The sequence below is a fragment of the Diabrotica undecimpunctata genome, chromosome 7 (assembly GCF_040954645.1).
Source record: "Diabrotica undecimpunctata isolate CICGRU chromosome 7, icDiaUnde3, whole genome shotgun sequence".
Classification (NCBI taxonomy): Eukaryota; Metazoa; Arthropoda; class Insecta; order Coleoptera; family Chrysomelidae; genus Diabrotica; species Diabrotica undecimpunctata.
Genome location: NC_092809.1, coordinates 78,406,193 through 78,427,289, shown reverse-complemented (window position 1 = coordinate 78,427,289; position 21,097 = coordinate 78,406,193). Strand labels below are relative to the sequence as shown.

The following is a 21,097-nucleotide window of genomic DNA, read 5'->3' as shown; positions in this document are numbered from 1 at the left end:
GTTCCACATTCTGCTCCTCTTTTGACTCACACATCTTTGATCTTTATTGTGGTATCTTGTTTGATTATTATGTAGTCTATTATCGATTTCAGCTTTCGTGTTTCTTGCGTCCATGTATATTTATGAATATTTTTATGTCTGAAGAATCCGTTAGTGATTTTTAGGTTGTTTAGTTCGCATAATTCAATCAGACGTTCTCCGTGATCGTTTTGTTCATCCTCTCCAAATCTCCCCACTACTTTATCGTTTTCTTTCCTTCCGGTTCTGCCGTTCCTGTTATAATTATCTCCACGTTCTTTTTAATTAGCTCTATTTGATTTTGGAGTTGTTCCGTGAAATGCTCTTTTTCTACTCTCGGAGAATCGTCTGTTGGTGCATATACTCCGAGTATCACTGTCTCTTTACCGTATATGTCTATATGCATTTTAATTATTCTCTCTGACTATATTTACTTCCATTAAAAGCATACTTTTTGAATTTTGGCGCCTAAAATTCAGAGCATATTTTTTGAATTTGTCGCCAAATGAAATTAGTTTCGGCCCGTCCGTTTTGGCGCTAGAAACTCTCTCCCAAATCTTTCTATGGAAGTTACCTTACTAGGGGGTTATATACTCTGTTCACGTCATCTCATCAGTCGTTGTGGTTGGTTTTGTCGAAACGAGTAATTTGCTGTTACTGATTCGTGCTAATTTTTGCATATAAAAAATGGAGTGGCTTAAAAGAGACAACAGAACATCTGAAAATCCCGGTCCATCGAGCTCCACTTCAGAGTCGGAGCCTATACAGGGTGATGACAAAAAGAGTTCTTTCAAAAAACTAAAAGTGTCAGTTAGGAAATATGATCCTGAATACATTAATATGGGATTTACATTCACGAATATAAATGATGAGCAAGAAATGTCGAATTTCACCGGCAGCAACCAAAAAGCAGTAGAAGCATCCTTCCTCGTGAGTTTAAGAATTGCGAAGTGTGGAAAAGCACATACCATCGGTGAAGAACTAGTTCTGCCTGCCGCACAAGATATGGTAACGTGTATTTTTGGGGAAAATTCAGGTAAACAGCTTAGTATTATACCATTATCCAATAATACCGTACGTCGTAGGATTGAAATAATGGCATTAAAAGAAAACTTGGTAAACCGGATAAAAAATAGTATTTTTTTGCAATACAACTTGATGAGAGCACAGATTTAACAAAATATGCTCAGCTTTTGGTTTATATGCGATATATATTTCAAACCAAAATCGAAGAAGAGTACTTATTTTGTGAGGCGTTACCGGACTAACTATTACCGATGAAATATTCAAGAAAATCAATGATTTTTTGTGGAAAATGGACTAGACTTGAAACAATGCGTTGGTTTCTGTTCGGATGGTGCCCGAGCCATGACAGGAAAATACGGAGCTGTAACTGTCAAAGTAAAACTGGTTGCAGAAAATTGTACTTTTACCCATTGTAGTATTGTAACGGCTAGCTCACCCATTGCACATTGAAACCCCTCAGGGGTGATGTTCGGCATAAACTAACTTAATTTGAGAAATCGGGAATTATTAATAAAATAATTTCTTTAACACATATCTTTATTTATTTATATTTTAATAATTCAAAATGTAATAACAATTAAATTGAGGTTCTAACAACAGGGAATTAAGCATGTATATACAAAATCCCAAGAAATAAAGAAACTTAGCTCTACTCTATGAGAAATCCTCCTGCTGTTTCCTTCTCAACTCGGACCATACAATGTCTGCAAAAACCATGCCGCTAAGCCGAAACCATGTGGATCCCTCTCCAATCCAAAGCCATGCGGACTTTCAAAATCGAGATGGATTTCTTATTCCAAAAAAAACAATTTCATTTTTGTATTCTTCAAGGTGGATTCTCTTGAATAAAAACCAAGATGGATTCTCTTGAATAAAAAACAAGATGGATTCTCTTGAATAAAAACCAAGGTGGATTCTCTTGAATAAAAACCAAGGTGGCCAGACCGTTGGAAGTTTCTGACCACGAGGACTTATATTTTTAATAATAATACCTTCTCGTTTGCTGGTTCATTTTAAAAAAAGAAATTAAATCGGGTCGGATTGATAGAAGTAAATTATTTAGGAGTGGGGTTTCTGTTTCTTGTACGATAAAGTAAGCGAAGGTAGGACTACGAGGGGACTTAAGAAATTAATCAGCGGATTTATTTGTAATAGGAAAATATTGAAATAAAATATAGGAGTACAAACAAAGGAAAAAGAACTTATTATCAATAAAAATCAAATAGTATGCGCAGAAAATAGTGGAAAGTACTTTGAAATTAATAAGAACAAAAATGTAACGTTTTAAACGTTACACACTCCCCCCACCAGGAAAAAAAATTTTGAAGACTGACTGAAAATTTTTTGAGAAATACTAATCAGAAAGCAGAACTAAGAGAAAACAAGAACAGAAGGCAAAATGAGACAATAGTACAAATACCCAAAGAAGAAGGCTTAAAAGTGACACAGAAAAATAAAAAGAAGTGGGAAATACCGAACGTGACTCCTATAAAATAAATATATTCGAATCATAAGGAATACAAAATTTTACTTCATAAGAAACGATCAAGAAAAAAAAAATACGAAGGATCATACAATGCACATTGTAAAATAAAAATCTAGAAACGACCTATCTACAACGTGAAATAACAGAATACAACTTTTAATTTGAATTAAAGATGCAAAAAATTAGAAATCGAAACTACAACATATTTCTATAAAAGTTTTACAGATCCGAAATGTGAACACACTAAGTAACAATATTTTTTGTCTTTTTTTTTTAAACTGCTGAACATATTATAAATAATAGTGATAATGTAATCAAAAAGTGCTGTGTTTAGTTATATTAATCAAGATTTGCTGTAACAATTAAATTCTGCAATATAGAGAAAAAAAACTGTCTTTTACTTTTAAATTGAAGAGCGAGATTTTATGGCTGAAATTAAAACAATATTTGCATATCACGGTTAATCCGTTAAAGGTAACAAAAAATAACAAGAAACAAATAATAGCTAATATCTCAAAGATACTCATGAAATTTTATTTATTTTTTTTTATTAAATTAATATTATTGTCAACAAAAATCAAATAGTGATTTATAGTGTCACCGCACTAAAAAAACTATTCTAAAACTATAACTCTTAATAAAGTTTAGTGAAAAAAAATGAACTAATAATTCTTAAAACAAAAATAACAAGTTCTATTTTAAGTGTAAATTATTATACACCGTCAAATTAATAATAAGTTGGGGTAGGTAACTAAACGTATCCCAGGAAAAATTTAATCAGTATTAATAAAATTTGCTAACTATACTGGTCTAATACATAAAATTGTATTAGTTAAATAAAAATTACTAAATAAAATTATTCCAGTATAGATTAATTAAGTTAAGGTAAATATTTACAAAAGTATGAGTCTCAATATGTTACGCTACTAATAATCATTGAAAACAAAATAAATGAATAAATATAATCGTTTAAACATGAAATAATACCATAATCTAAGATCCTATATAGATTTGAAGAAGAAAAAGAAACAAAATTTAATTTCTCGATATTATGTCTTCCTAAATATACTACGAAAACACTCTGTTATTGAGATCTAAAACGAGTGGAAATAAAGAATACGATGCTCAATTATGCCAAGAAAATTGTTTTGGACGCCAGTATATTTTTGATAAAAATATACCAAAACTAGTGTATGTGGTTGAAATAGATAGAACAAACACAACTATAAATAGAAGATAAACTGCCATAGTTTTTCTGTTAAAATGGAAACGATGATTACGCACAAATTAGAAAACTGCATAATGCATGAACCATGCGGAAAAAATACGACCAAAGGGTGCATAGTTTTATTAAAAGCTAGCAAAAATTACTCCAAAACGCCATGAATTTACACTAGAGTCTCATGAAGAGTAATGCATAAAATTACTTTAGTTTCAGAAAAGGGAAAGTGTCTTGACACTAAAATAAGTTAACTTAACCTATACTATAGGAAAAACAACTCAACCGAGATAGTTATAGAATAACTACTGGTTAATAAACAATCAACAAAATCAACAAAAAATAGAATATCCAGAATGTATTATAAATCAATATCATCTTAGAGAATAAAATAAAGAATAATCAACCACAAAAATGAACATCTCTTACATTACCAAAATGACACCACGTGTAATCCCTTACAAACACTAGGCAACAAGGCAAGGATAACAGATAGATAAAAAGGTGTAATAAATTGATTTTAATTTTTTTTTTCTTCTAACAAAAGATAATCCACTATAATGTAGTGTACAAAAGATCATAGACAAAGTAAAGCAACAAAACAATGATTATTTTGAGGACTCATCTTCAGAAAGGTCAGTAACATCTAACTTGATGTCTCTAATATGGAAATCTCCTAGGATGTTGCCATCCAGATCTTTCAAGGAATAAACTAAGGGTGAAATTACCTTATGGACAACACAGGGTATAAATTTAGGTGCTAGTTTAGCTGAAAAGTTATCGACAGGCTTGGAAAGTACAAAATTTCTCTTCCAGACCTTATCCCCTACATTGAAATGTAGTGTGCGTTTACGCAAGTTGTAACGCTTAGAGTTAATTGCATGCGAGTGACGCAACCTCTTTTGCACTTCAGAAAACAAAGGTGATAGCTCCTCAGGAGGTTTGGGAGAAAACAAATGACAGTTAATGTTAATGTCATTATTTGCTCTGTCTTCTATTTTTCCGAAGAAAGAACCGTTTGTAGAAATGTTCCTAGCAAAGGTTAAGAATGACGGAGAAAATTTCGTGACTTCGTGTTTGGCAAGTCGAATTGCCTGTGCAATTTTATAAATTTCCTTATCCCAATCTTTGTGATTGTCGTGTATATAAGAACGAATGGCTGTAGTTATGGTTTTATTTACCCTTTCTGTTGGATTAATCTGTGGAAAATACCTTGCGTTATACCAAATTTTTTTCACTCCATACCTGGACATAAGATCTTTAAATTCCTTAGAAATAAATTGTGAGCCATTGTCGCATGCAAATATCTGAGGCACTCCAAATAACAAAAAAATTTGGTTTTCTATAAACCTAACAATTCCCTTAGATGTTGCACTTGACATGGTATGAACAAACACAAATTTTGTAAACCAATCTGTGACGACTAAAAGATAACGGTTCCCGTTTTTAGACCGAGGGTAGGGACCTAATAAATCAGCGGAAAGAAACTGAAATGGATAATTAATATCTCTATAATTGCCCATTTTACCAGCTGGAGGTAGATTTGATGACTTGCAGGATGCACAAATTTTGCACTTGGAGATATATTTCACCACCGAAGATCTCATTCTTGGCCAATAGTAAATTTCAGATATTCTCCCTAGTGTTTTAGACACCCCGAAGTGACCAGCTGTAGGTTCATCATGGTACATCTTAAGGACTTCTTGTCTATTCGGTGCAGGAACAAAAACCTTCCATTCGGTGGAAGATTCACCAAATTTAGTTTTCGGGAAAACGTGCTTATAAAGAACATTGTCCTGTACTCGAAAAGAAGGATATAATTCTGGATTTTCTAAACACTTTTTGATTAATGACTTATAAAAAAAATCTGGCTTTAAATTAGACAAGTTTAAGACACAAACTTCCGGTATGTTATTGGGAATTCTAGATAGTGAATCTGCCACTACATTTAATGAACCACTGCGGTGTATAATCGAAAATTTATGACAAGATAATTTCATTATCCATCTAGCTAACCTAGGTGATGGATTTTTCATCGTAGTTAACCATTGTAAGGAAGCATGATCTGTTATAACACAGAATTCAGTACCTTTAATGTATCCTCGAAATTTTTCAATGGATAGTAAGATTGAAAGCATCTCTTTCTCAGTGGTACTGTACTTACGCTGACATTTATTTAGCATTTTGCTGAAGTAAGCGACGGGATGTTCGAAACCATCGTCTTTTTGAAAAAGAACACTACCTACTCCATGATCGGAAGCATCGCAAGCTAAGTAGAATTTTTTAGAAAAGTCTGGACTGGCTAGTACAGGAGCACTAGTCAAAAGTTCTTTTATTTTGATGAACGCTTCGTCTGCCTCTTTGGTCCAAGTAATAGATTGTCCTTTTTTCTTTCCTTTCAACAAATCGGAGATGGGGCTACTAACAGTACTGAAATTACGGAGGAAACGACGATAATATCCTATCAACCCAATTAAACGACGTATCTGTGTTGTATTTTGCGGCACAGGATAGTCAAGAATTGACTGTACCTTATCTGGGTCGGTTCGTAAACCTTCTTTATTAACTATAAAACCAAGAAACTTCAATGAGGGTCTACAGAATTCACATTTATCAAAATTAACAGTAAGATTAGCGGATTTTAATTGTCTGAACAGGTCTTTGAGTACTCTTATATGGGTGTCGAAATCTGGGGTAACAACTATAATGTCATCAATATAATAAAATGCATATGGATCAAGTTTTGGTCCAATGACATAGTCCATCAAGCGACTCATAGCTTGTGCACTATTATTTAACCCGAACGGTAAGACATTAAAACAAAAAACTCCTCTGTTAGGAATTGAAAACGCAGTCTTTAATCTAGATTCTTCATCTAGAGGTATCTGATAAAATGCATGACGGAGATCAATAGATGAAATATACTTTGCATCTCGAACCTTAGAAATTACAGTATCAACAAGTGGCATAGGGTAACTATCTGGTATCGTAACAGAGTTTAATTTACGACCATCAAAACATGTGCGGTATGTACCGTCTTTTTTTTTAACAAGCCACAATGGGCTAAGCCAAGGAGTGGTAGTAGTTAAGGGTTGGATCACCTTTAAACGTAGCATCTCATCAACTCCTTCATTTAAAATTTTTTGCATGGCAGGAGACAAAGGATACTGCCTCTGTTTAACTGGTTTATTGCCTGCTGTATCAATGTGATGAGTGTAAAGATGAGTTCTACCAATAGAATCTACTGGACCTATTTCTTTAAATAATTTCATCACGGAATCGAGTTGAACTGATTGAGAAGGTGTTAGGCTGTGTTTGTCACTAATAGTGTTAACAACACATGTTGAAAACTCCATTGAATTGACAGAATTAAAGGTAAAATTGGAAAAATCTAAGTTAAGTTTAAAAATTCTTACAAAGTCCATACCTAAAATTATTTTTTGAGAAATAGAAGGTACTACTAAAAATTTCAATATATGTGTGATATTCTGCAAAGAGACGGGTAAATCAACAGAACCGATAGTATTTTGAAGACTACCATCAGCTGTTGTTAAGCAAATAGAAACATCATAATTTAAAGTTAGCCTACACTTTTTTAATAAATACAATGATGATGAACCCAGGATAGAAACGTTGCTACCTGAATCCAAAAGTGCAGAAATAACCTCACCATCTATTGAAATAGATATATATGGACGATTATCAGAACCGTGCTTGTCCAACAATGGATTAGTAGTTAGTTTCTCAGAAGGCAAAATAGGAACTAAAGTTAAATTACTATCTGAAGTCAAATTATTACTCAGAGAAATGATAGCCTCATCATCAGAATCGTCAACTTTTGAAGAATAAGTAGGTAATAAATTAGATACGTTTTTGTCTATATTACTGTTTGAATTAAATTTAGAAAAAGAGACAATTTTATTATCATTGTTATGCAATACTGTATTAGCAGACGAATGGGAATCACTATTATGCAAATTAATTTGTCGTCGGTCTATTGTCGTGACCTTTTTTGTAGAGATTTTCCTGGAATGTGCTTGTCTTTTGTTGTCGGCTTTTCTGTGTTCGACGTAGACGGGGCTGGTGGGTTGATGTTGACACCAGATTGCTCGTTTTTTGAAGAGCAACTACAATTCTTCTTATAGACATTTTTACTACCGCAACCATGGCAAAACACGGTACGTTCAGATCTACACTCCGGGAATGTATGTCCTTTAATACCACAATTCCAGCAAATCACTTGTAAAGAATTTGTCTCCTGAAATCTTTTATGAAACGTAGGATTTTGAGTCCTTATAGTAGACATAGATAAAGCTGACTCTATTTTTCTACAAAATTTTGTTAAATCTGCAATTGTGCTTACTTCGTACAAGGCTAAGGCTTTAATGTAGTCTGGAAGAAGGCCTCTTTTGATTTCCGAAACCATTTCACATTCTTGTACTTTATTTGGAAGCCTGTGGAAAAGCGCTTCAAAATTTGAAATAAAAGTAGTAACGGGTTCCCTAAAACTTTGCTTGGTAGAACGTATTTGATCCCATAAATTACGTTCATAATCTTCAGGCAAATAGGTATTTTTAAGAGCTGTAACAAGTTCTGACCAATCGTGAAAAGATCTCTTAAGAAAATGATTGTGCCACCAAACAAACGCAGAGCCTTCAAAAAGGTCTCCAGCAGATAGAAATAACTCCTGGTCCGTACATCCTCTTGGGGCTTTTAATGCTTCAATTTGCTCTAAAAACGGAATAATTTGTTCTCGACCGGAAAACTTTTTAATTCCCCATTTGTAAATCGGGACGGATTTAACAACAGTACCAAAGGATCTTGATGCAATAGGCGTAGAAGCGTTTTGGGGAAGCATTTCATCATTAGCGTCCTCTTGTAAGTCCACTTGAATTTTCTCAGCCAAAACTCCTTCTAAGTTGACGAGGTTGTTCCTAATTTCTCGCTTAATTTTAATTTCCTCATCCTTAGTAGCATTCAATTTGGAAATCCTACCAGACAAATGTGTCAATCTATCCGTTAACTGTTTATATGGTGATGAGTTCTTTGTGCCAGTGAAATTGTTTATAAGTGTAGTCAATTCCTTTAAAGTTGTTGTTGCACCTCTGAAATCTTCTTCGAATGACAAGTCATTGGAGGCAGATGAAAAGCTACGATTAAAAACTTCCTGTGTTAAAAGTCCACGAAGAACTCTCCTTTTTTCTTCAACTGTATTTGGCACATCAACAACTCTTGTCTGAATTTCATAAGCCAGTTCATCCGACTTTAAATGATTTGGATTAAATGGAAGAGACATATTGATAAATAATTATTAAATACAAAGGGCAAAAATACTCGTAAAAAAAACGGACTAGACGCAGATGCATATAGGAATACAAGATAATAGCAAAAGGTATTCAAAAAAAAATATAGTTTAACTACTAGGCATGTAGTGCAAGCAGGTTAACTCACCCAAAAATTGGAATAGATCGAAAATATTGCAATGTAATGATTATATATAAGAAGGTCTAACAATTATAGCAAAATATAAAATAAATCCTTAAATTGGAACTAGAAATGTATGTGAATTAAATTTGCAACAACATTTAAGAAGAGAGGAAACCACCTAAAAGATTGCCTTAGTTGACGCATAAAGCATATTACTTAACGCTTGTTTCAAAAAAAATTATTTAAATAAAATTATAGTGTTGAACTTATATGCAAACTTTTAGAACGCGCCTTGTATTATGAAAACTAACCATTACTATAAACTTATCATCTAGATCTAGATCGTTGTGAGTATAGTATTAAAAGTTTCTTATTTTATGTAGATATCAAAATAAGATTTATTTATATATATATATATATATATATATATATATATATATATAATTAGAAAAAAAACTTCGCTTTTCAAATATCTAAAGTAAACGTTTAAATAAATGGTCAAACAAATACCTTGTTTTACACAAAATACACATATACACAAAAACTGATAAGCTGATAACTCAAATGAGTTCTCCTTTTTTTATTTAAATTACTTATTGATAGAAAAAAATGCAAAAAATTGAAATAGATTTTACGGAAACAAATTTAATAAAGAAAGTGTGAGAAAAATCCATTAATAAAACCCAAAATCAACAAATTAAATAGTTTACGTACGTTGGTCGCCAATTGTGTAACGGCTAGCTCACCCATTGCACATTGAAACCCCTCAGGGGTGATGTTCGGCATAAACTAACTTAATTTGAGAAATCGGGAATTATTAATAAAATAATTTCTTTAACACATATCTTTATTTATTTATATTTTAATAATTCAAAATGTAATAACAATTAAATTGAGGTTCTAACAACAGGGAATTAAGCATCTATATACAAAATCCCAAGAAATAAAGAAACTTAGCTCTACTCTATGAGAAATCCTCCTGCTGTTTCCTTCTCAACTCGGACCATACAATGTCTGCAAAAACCATGCCGCTAAGCCGAAACCATGTGGATCCCTCTCCAATCCAAAGCCATGCGGACTTTCAAAATCGAGATGGATTTCTTATTCCAAAAAAAACAATTTCATTTTTGTATTCTTCAAGGTGGATTCTCTTGAATAAAAACCAAGATGGATTCTCTTGAATAAAAAACAAGATGGATTCTCTTGAATAAAAACCAAGGTGGATTCTCTTGAATAAAAACCAAGGTGGCCAGACCGTTGGAAGTTTCTGACCACGAGGACTTATATTTTTAATAATACCTTCTCGTTTGCTGGTTCATTTTAAAAAAAGAAATTAAATCGGGTCGGATTTATAGAAGTAAATTATTTAGGAGTGGGGTTTCTGTTTCTTGTACGATAAAGTAAGCGAAGGTAGGACTACGAGGGGACTTAAGAAATTAATCAGCGGATTTATTTGTAATAGGAAAATATTGAAATAAAATATAGGAATATAAACAAAGGAAAAAGAACTTATTATCAATAAAAATCAAATAGTATGCGCAGAAAATAGTGGAAAGTACTTTGAAATTAATAAGAACAAAAGTGTAACGTTTTAAACGTTACAGTATCCACAGAGAAGCTTTGGTAGCAAAGCATATGCCAGATGAATTTAAACATGTTCTCCATGAAGCCGTCCAGATAGTTTCATAAAATCTCGAGCCTTACTCGCGTTTATTTTCAAAACTAAGGGAAGTGACCATATTCAGTTATTGCTACACACAGAGGTAAGATGGTTAACAAAAGGAAAAATGTTGAACGGGGTTATTCGATTTGCGTTTTGAAGTAGGGGAGAGTAACATAAGATGGGACACTTTTTTTGTTCCAACGAATTTTAAACAATCATTAAGGCAAATGAAAAAACAAAATATGGAAACAGAAACTTTATAACATTGACAAGAAACATTTTCATAGATAATATGTAAAAAAACAAAACTTTTTTTTCTAATTTAAAATGCAAAAAACTTTGCAAATGTCCCATTTTAGGCAACCTATATCCTAAAATGGGACATGGGGTTACTCAAAAAGGGACACTAAGTACAACAGTTGATACATGTGAAATAAAGTTCATCTAAAATTCCACAAGTTTCATTTGCCCAAAGGCAACAGTTTTTGCACTGATACCAGTCCTCTTTGCTAGATGCGTAAATACATTTACACACTGCACACAACTCCTTTTCTTCGCGCTCTTTTTTTTGTTCTGAGTCTAGCTTTCTTTTGCCTTTTCCACTTTTATTTTTTGTATTTTCATTCGCTTCAAGTTCATTTTTATACGGAGACTCAGTAAGAATGGTTGATGGTAGGGACCTATTAGAATTCATTTTCTTTTTTCTGCTCCGGGCTACTGGAACAGGACTTATCTGCAATATGCTGATATGCTTTTTCTGAGATTTTTCACTTTCGTCCTGGATTTTTGATGTTGAAGGTTGTGGATTATTTAAGATTCCGGCGTTTTCCTTTGATTTTTTCTTATTCGGGATATTTAGTGACTGATCTTTACCCAGAATGGACACTTCATTGGTGTTACTTTCAATAACTAGAGGGGGAGGGGCTTCAGTTCTGTCGTTTTCTTCCAAAGGTAATTCTGTCGTTTTACTTGGGGCAAATTCGTATTCCTGAAATATGTCGGGGTTGTATGGCCATATGCCAGCTGCTCTAAAACCATTCATAGCAGTTTTAACAGAGGCTGCCTGTGAAAAAGCATCAGTTACCGCTGCAGCAACCTGATATATGCCAAAAGTACGTCCAGGGTGGTTTTTCATCCATCTATTTAGCCCAGCGTCGTAGAATGTCATAAAAGGTTTAAAAAATGACACATCTAATGGCTGCATTTTGTGCGTGCAATGAGGAGGCAAGCTTAAAAGGATAAGATGGTTTTCTCTTGCAAAATTGATTACGTCTAAGCTTTTGGTGTGCGAGACATGACCGTCTAATATTAATAGGACTGGTTTTTCGGCAGTAGGTCTTACATTATCCACAAAATATTTCAAATATTTCAAAAAAACGTCGCGGTCCATCCAGCCCTTATCTTGAGCAAATGCTACACTTCCATTGGGAGCATTATCCATAAGCTCAGGTTTTATCCTCTTACGAGCAAAAATAAATGCTGGTGCTAGAAAATTTCCCGTCGCACTCATTGCACAGACGAGTGTGGTGTTCACTCCTCGTTCGGCACTTGTTAGCCCTCCTACCTGTCGTTTACCTTTCTGAGCTAGTACTTTAGACAGCTTTTGTACTGTTGTTACTCCTGTCTCATCCACATTCCATATTCGATCAGGAGACAAATCATACTTGGCAAAGATGGCTTCTAAATTTTTGAAAAATGTCGAGACAGCATTTTTGTTGAAGCCCGTCGCCCTTGCGTAGGACGTTGCTTCTGGTTTTCTAAGAGAAATGTTCGAATGACGGGACAGGAAACAATAGAGCCATTTTTTGGAAGCCATTCTTGTCACTTGGTTGAAGTTGTTGGGGATGCCGTTAATTGCAGCGAAATCGAAGGCTAATCGACGAAGTTCTTTATAGGAAACTCCAAAGAATCTTGATTCCATTTCCAAAACGTATGCTATAATTTCCTGTTCTTGCTGTTCATTGAAAACGCTACGAAATCTGCCCAGATGTTTTTCGCTGTTCTGTACCGTTTTATTTTTATTTCCCGTTCTTCTTGCGAGGGTACTTTTTGGCACATTGTAACGTTCTGCCGCGTCTCTGATGGAAAGCTCTCCTTTATGGACCTTGACAATCGCCTGCGACATATCTGTTTGAGACCACTTGCCGCGATTGGTTTTTCTAACATATTTGTATTTTTCTAAGTTGGGCATCTAGAAACAAGAAAAAATGCTGTTTACTATTCACATAGTAACTCTTTAAATAACCCTACTAACCGATAACACTTTATAAAAATATGTTTTATTTTTATTGTAATGCATACCAAATATAAGAGAAGAAAATAGAATAAGTTACCTAAGATGGGACGTCTCGACTTAGGAAACTTCTTTCTGTCCCATCTTAGGAATAATGAATATACAAAAAAATTTCATAACCCTACTTATCAGCAGTCGAAAATAAAATCATGCAACCATAGCAATATGTACAGTATAAAGTACCTAATGTTATGCCAAATAAAGAAATAAAACGCACTTACATTTTCCGAGTAAAAACACGCCTCGAATAAACCAGAATATTTTAACGAATGGCACGATAACAAGCAACGGCTTCTCACAGGACACTGCGAGATCGATGATGGCCGATATTCGTAAAACTTGTTCATACTGAAGGAAGGTTTCCGCACGGGACGGTAGATGTCAGTAGCCTCACAGAATAGACGGGCAAATTACGTGTCTCATCTTAGGTTACCGTCCCGTTTTAGGTTACTCTCCCCTACATGTGTTTTTAATGGAAACCAATTTTGAACTGCGTGTTCGGTTACTAGATGAATTGTGGCTCACAACACTAGCTTACTTAACAGACATATTTAATCGATTAAATGGCCTAAACTTAAGCTTACAAGGTAAATCATATAATAGATTTTCTGTAAACGACAAAATAAATGCTTTTATATAGTGTTTCAAACAAAGACTTGCAGTTGTTTACCAATTTAAAAAAATTTGTGGTTGAAAATGAAATAAAGATTAAAGATGATCTTATTTTTAACATAAAACAGTATTGTCAAATGCTAATTGATAGTTTTGACGAAGACTATGCTCAGTTTCTTTGAATACGACAACCATTTATTTTGGATAGCATTCCTGAAACATTAAAGCAGGATGAAATAGAGTCTTTAATAGAACTATCTTGTAATGGGGGTTTGAAAATAGAGTTTTCAAAATTAGAATTAGCCGAATTCTGGCTAAATATTAAAAATTAATATCCAGCCTCATTAAAAAAAGCATCGTTGTTTTTACTTCCTTTTACGACCACCTACCTGTATGAAACTTAATTTTCTGCTACGCTACAAGTGAAAAATAAATTTCGCAGTAGGCTTAATCTTGATCCAAATTTACGAATGGAACTAAACACAATTGATCCTGATATCGATTCACTTTATAAAAAATTTTATTACAACATATATAAAACTGTAAAAGTGGAAAATATTTGCAATAAAACGTTGAATATTTTTTCCTAAACATATGAAAAATCTCGTTAAACAAGAATTATACCTTGAACTGCCGCCATCAAATCTTATACTAGAGAGATGGCTCCATCTCAAACGTTGGTAGTATTTATCATCGATAGATTGCATTACTTTCGGCATCGAAACGATTCAAGCTAATCGTCATACTAACAGGGTTGCCATATCAATTATTTTGTACACTTTGACAGATTACAATAAGAATGTTATCGGTTTGAATGAATTTTATCTGGCATGCTGAAACTTACAGAATACCTAATATATACTGTACTATTCCATCTACAAGTAATATATCTATAAAAAACATATTTAGTTTTTAAAAACCTATTTAGGCGTTTTTAGATAATTATTTTAGTATTTATAAACAATAGTGTTGCTTGCATAACGTATTAGTGGTAATTTTTATATTAGTATAAGCATTAGTTTTTCTTAAGAAATTCACATTTGTCAACTTGTATTTTAAATCTTGTTTCCCTTAAATTCTCAAAAATCTTCTTAAGATTTACAATATGTTCCTAAAGAGAGGTCGAAAATGTCCATATAGACTAGATATATTTCGCCTGTAAGTCTTTTTAGTACGTTCTCCATTACTCTCTGGAATGTTGAGAGAGCATTTTTGAGTCCGAATGGCATTCTCAGGTATTCATAGTGGCCATTTTCAACGTTAAATGCAGTCTTCTAAATATCTTCTTCCTTCATTTCAATTTGATGGAATCCGCAGGCTACAGCTGGGTGGAAAAGTATTGGCAGCGTCCTAGTTTGTCCAGAATGTCTGATATATTTGGAATTGGATATAGATCATCGATGGTTTTCTCGTTCACCTTCCTGTAGTCGACAACTATTCGCCATTTAATTTTTCTTGGGGCATCTGGTTTCTTTGGAATGACCCACATTGGGGATGACCAGGGCAATTGATTAGGTTTGAGATTTCTTGATAGATCATCCTTATGGATGTGTGGATACCGATTTGACTTGGTTAAAACCGGAACTTCATCTCTTGTTCGTATATGATGTTTTATTTGTTTAGTAAATGTTAACTGATTGTCTGAATGATGAAATATGCATGATGCAAACTTCCTGCACTGTCGTCTTCGGTGAGATTCTCCTTTTGTATTAAAATGATCGGTTCTTAGTAAATGATCGACATCTCTTAGATTTATTGGTTGACTTTTGATGGGCTCGGATAGCTCGGTCCAGGCAAGTTGATTACATGCAACGGAGAGAGTTTCTCTTAGGATGGCACCTTCGACTTCTTGTCTTAGGATCACGATTTTACCTGATGTTTTTTTAACTGGCAATTTGACTTGTATAATTGTTTAGGGCTCTGGTGGACTGTATAGAATTGGGCTTCATTTGTGACATAGTAATTAATAGGAAGAATAGAATGCTCTGTAGTAAGAGTAGCTTGGGTAAAATCGAGATTTGCTTTCAGAAGCCTTAAGATTAAGACCATCAAATGTCTTGTGAACTTTGAAAAGATAAAATTTTAAGTTACTATTCGAGTTAAATTCGGGAAAAATTGGAATTTCTACACAATAATCTTCGGAATGATTCTGAAAAATTGATGTAGCAAGTGGTTCATATTTAATATTATTTTTGTAGAATTTATTGGCTATATCAGGATTAAGGAAAGTGTTGTGTATTTGGTATTTCTTACTTAAATAAGGTAATAATTAATAATACAACGTGTTTTTATATCATAAACCTTTTTTGCCCAATAACTGACTAACTTCATTCCCTTGTATCCGTGAGCGGTGTTGCCTACCTGTGTTGCCAAGTATATAACAGAAAGATTTAATGGCTATTGTATCAATAAGAAGTTTAAGAGGGGGATTTTGAATTTTGATGCAAGAAAGCTCTTTTTTGTCAGCAAAGAAATGCAATTCTACTAAGTTTCTTTTTGAAATCTTAGAAAATTTACATCTTCGTCTTCATATTCTTGGATTTTTTGTTTATAGTAAGAGTAATCTGGGTATGTGTCTATATACCTTCGTCATAATTGCCCTTGTTCGATATTAAAGAGCTCTTCTACCGTGAATCTGTGGCTGGCTGTTTGTTGAAAGCGCAAGTTTCTTTGAGATTGGGCTCTATTGCCGGTTTGTCGTGTGAATACGCTTATAGGTGTTGGCTTATATGATTGATGTGGATCTGGTTTATGAAAATTGGGTTGGTTAGTTGTAGAATTTTGTGCATATTGAGTGATTTGTTGATTTTGTTGGAATCTAGGGGGTTGAAATGTACCTCTTGGATTATTGTTGAATGGCTGTTATTGCAAAGGCATTTAATTTGGCCTAAAGAATGGCTGTGGCCATTGGGGCTTGGGCACCTCAGGCTGCCATCGTGTAGGAGCGGGTGTATGAGTTAAATTGTGTCGTCTGTGAAGTGGCAGATGGTTTGTTGGAAGATGATAAGGAATAATTTTAAGATTTTTGGAGATATCTAATATTATTTTTTTTTTCTAAATATATCGGATAGCAAGAGCGAGATTCGGTGGTCTCATGGATCGAATTGTTGATCCTAGGGGTTCTCTTAGATCTGCCAAAAATATGGTTAGAGCTTGTTGGAAAAATTATTTTTTACTTCTTTTAACTTCCTCATGTTATGTGTGCAATTCAATGTGATTTGAAATAGTATTTAAAATATTCATGACTTTTTCATGAAATTGTTGAGGATTTTTGTCTGGAGCTTGACGGATTGACTAAATCTTTAGTTAATGAGTTTTCGTTACGTTGGTCTGCAAAATTTTAGACAAAAACTGATTTCATTGAAGGCCAGTATTTACAGCCGTATACAGAAATAATTTTTCTGGCTTTTCCTGTAATTTTGTTTATAATTCCTCGTGTAAGCATATGATTTTAAAAATTTTGGGGATTTGTATGATCCCAAAAATGGTTTAGAAGCATGAAAATAACATCAATAAAATTGTGATTCATTTGGATTCATTGAGTAACTCGAGGATTGTAACAAGAAGCAAATATTCGTTATCAGTATCCACGTTTTTCCTTTTTTCGTATTGGCAGGTTAACAATAGTAATAAGCCTAGGCCATTAACGGTTAAATTTGCAGATAATATTAGTCCATTATTTATGTTGCACAATAAGATGAGGTGGTTAAGAACCAAATTTTCTAGAGTTCAATTTTGAAGGATGACATAACTAAATATCAACTAAACTATTTGAATAAATTGCGAGAACTGGAAAAATATAAACTACTTAACAAAGAACTAACAATAAAGTATATTAATAAAGTTTTAACTATTATTAGTACTAACCAACAAAATGCCGCAAAAAACGAATAAAGACAACAATAAATATTTTTTAGACCAATATTGCTTCTTTACATGCTAAGTTTTCTGACTTTTTGTCATTTAAATCTTCTCATGCCGATATTCATTTTTCCGATATACATAATATGTTTGGGATGGAGTTCCTCTGAAGTCGCTACGGGAAGTTAATGATTTTGGTGTTACGGTTAACCAAACATTAAGTTGGTCTACTCAAACGACAAAAATAGTTAGTAAAGCGAACTCTGCTTTATACTTTATATCAAAAGCTTTTCATAGAATGTCTCCGGAGTTGTTTTTATAGTAGAAGCTACTAGTTTAAATAGTTTCAAAAACAAGTTTGATGAAAACGAACAGAATATTGTACCTAGTCTTATGTTAACTATATTGTTTGTATTTTTTTTCTTCTATTTATATCTTTCCTAACCCAGGGAACAACTTATTTAATTCCCAAAGATCAAAATAACACTCAAGATCCAACCAAGTACCGCCCAATTACTTGTCTTCCAACTCTGTATAAATTGGTCACATCCTGTGTAGCCCGGCGTATCAACCAACACTGTGCTCTAAACAATATCATAGAGTCTCAACAGAAAGGATGCGCTAAGGGTTCCATGGGCTGCAAAGAACAACTTCGACATCATCCACTCTGTCATTTCTAACCGAGCATACAGCAAAAAACGGAATCTCTTTACTGCTTTCATCGACTACAAGAAAGCGTTTGATTCAGTGCCACATGAATGGCTTATAAATATAAAAATATATAAAGTCGATGATAACATAGTGACCTTTTTAAAACATATAATGTCAGATTGAAAGACAAAAATTCACCTCAAAATACCTGGTGAAAACAATATCGAAACTGAAAATATTGCAATCAACCGGGGCCTATTTCAAGGAGATTCGTTGAGCCCACTGTGGTTTTGTCTAGCGATGAATCCTCTATACCAGATACTGAACTCAACTGACACAGGTTTAAGCATCAAAAATAACACTACTGTTATTGCAAAGCTTAATCATCTATTGTATATGGATGATTTAAAACTATTAGCTTCCACTCGAAGCCACCTGGATCAGATGCTAAAAACAGTAGAAAATTTCTCTAATGATATTAGTATGCACTTCGGTCTTGAAAAGTGCCGTGTCTTAAATATAATCAAAGGAGAGGTTCAACCCGGCGGATTCGATATGCAAAACGGCCAGAACATCGAGGCCATGGGTGAAAATGATATGTATAAATACCTAGGAATAAAGCAAGCGCGGAAGATTGACCATAAGCAAATGAAAACTGAGATAACCACTGAGTTTATACGAAGAGTAAAACAGCTGCTTCGTTTACACCTTAACAGTAAAAATTTGTTTAAGGCACTAAATACCTACGCATGTTCCGCGCTTAACTATTCATTTGGTATTGTTAAGTGGACAAAAACGGATATAGAAAATCTTCATCGAAAAGTACGAACACACCTCACAAAGGCACAAAAACACCATCCTCGAAGTGCAGTAGAAAGAACGACATTACCGCGGTATTTAGGAGGACGAGGACTTATGGATATAAGTGAGCAACTTGAAAAACAAATTACTAATTTAAGAACTTATTTTCAGGCGCAGGCTGAGACATCTACTCTACATTGCGCGATTTGTGCAGTAGATCATACAACACCGATCAAACTGAGGGAACCAGAAATGCGCATAAACCATCTTACTAAGGACGAAAAAATGCGCCCCTGGATGGGTAAACCTCTGCACGGGCGACATCCCCATGAAGTCAGTCAAGACCATGTCGACAATATAGCGTCGAACTATTGGCTGACATCAGGAAAGATGTTCCCTGAAACAGAAGGTTCACTACTGGCCATTCAGGATCAGATTATACCAACCAAAAATTACCTGAAATATATCGTCAAAGACCCTCAGGTCCAGAATGACAAATGCCGATATGGATGTTAAGCTCAGGAAACCATCCAACATCTTACCGGAGGCTGTCAGGCATTTGCTGCAACTGAATATAAGGAACGGCACGACTCAGTAGGAAAGATCATTCATCAAGAGATAGCTATCAAACTGGGACTTCTTCAAACAAACCATCTTCCATATTATCAATGCGTTCCTGAGTATACTTGACAATGACAACTACAAGCTATACTGGGACCGCATTGTGTTCACAGACCAAACAGTGGCACATAATAGACCAGATCTCATACTAGTTAATAAACTAAAGAGACAAACAACATTAGTTGATGTGGCGATACCCAACAACAATAATCTTCGTGTTAAACAGAACGAAAAAATCGCCAAGTACAGGGATCTGGAAATTCAAATACGAAGACAGTGGAGAATGGAAAGTACCCAGACAATACCTATTATTCTCTCTACTACTGGAGTCATTGCAAAGAACCTCCTAGAAAACATAAAAAAGCTAGGTCTGAATGAACATCTCTACAAGACCATGCAGAAAGCTGTACTACTCTCAACGTCCAGATGTGTACGAAAATTTTTGGGAGATACTCCAACATACCAAGTCACCTAGGGCTCACGAGAGCTCAATCCTTTTGATACCGTAGGTATCTGAGATGAGTGAATTTTCCCCTTAGAGGGAGTGTGAGCCGTATGGCTAAATCTGGGATAATAATACTCAAAAGCAAACTCAATTCCAAGAACATAGTAAAAGCAATAAACACATATGCCATACCACTTTTCACATACTCATGTGGCGTTATAAAATGGTCGAATACGAAAACTGAAGAACTAATTAGACCAAATAGAACCGTGATAACTAAATACGCATCAACTACCCCAAATCGTACATCCAACGCATGACACTACCACGCACACAAGGCGAGAGAAGAACATTGTGTTTTGGAAATATCACCCACTACTTAAAGGTAAAAAAAAAACAGCAAAAAACAAAGACAAAAATATATAGAGCAGCAATTAGACCGGTGATAGCATACGGAGCGAAGGTAATATGTCTTACGAAAATATGTAGTTATAAAGAAAATAAAAATATAAATAAAAAGTAAAATATAAGGAAAAAGTAAGAATTATTAAAAGCAAAATGATAAGAATAAACAGCCCAATCAAGCCCGAACAAGGAGAATATAGAAGACTAATTAAGCATGAAATAAGAAATAGAAATATAACCGAAGGGGGAGACACAGTGAAATTTATTAATCCACAAAGACTGAGATGGTTTGGACACATACAAAGAAGAGAAAAAGACGCATTAATTAGGAAGATAACAAACCTGAAACCAGTAATAAACAGACCAAAAGAAAGACATGTTCGCATGTTTTAAATAACATTTTTGACAATTCATCATTTTTCGTATAATTCCCACTAAAATATTTAATAATAGATATTCACAGATAGCGCCGCTAAGTACCTCTTTGTCGATAAAAATGTTTATATAATAAAATATTTTCATTTTTCAATGATATGTGTGGATGAAACTTTATGTTCCTGCAAATGAGT

The 21,097-nt window shown here is 34.0% G+C and overlaps 1 protein-coding gene across 1 annotated transcript in view; it reads right to left on the bottom strand.

The window, feature by feature from the left end:
- Positions 1–14,364, bottom strand: part of LOC140445514 (probable multidrug resistance-associated protein lethal(2)03659) — a 93,868-nt gene extending 79,504 nt beyond the window's left edge. The window contains 1 exon segment of the mRNA XM_072537586.1: positions 14,134–14,364. The gene's annotated coding sequence lies outside the window, so the exon portion shown is untranslated.
- Between the last annotated feature and the right edge of the window lie 6,733 nt (positions 14,365–21,097).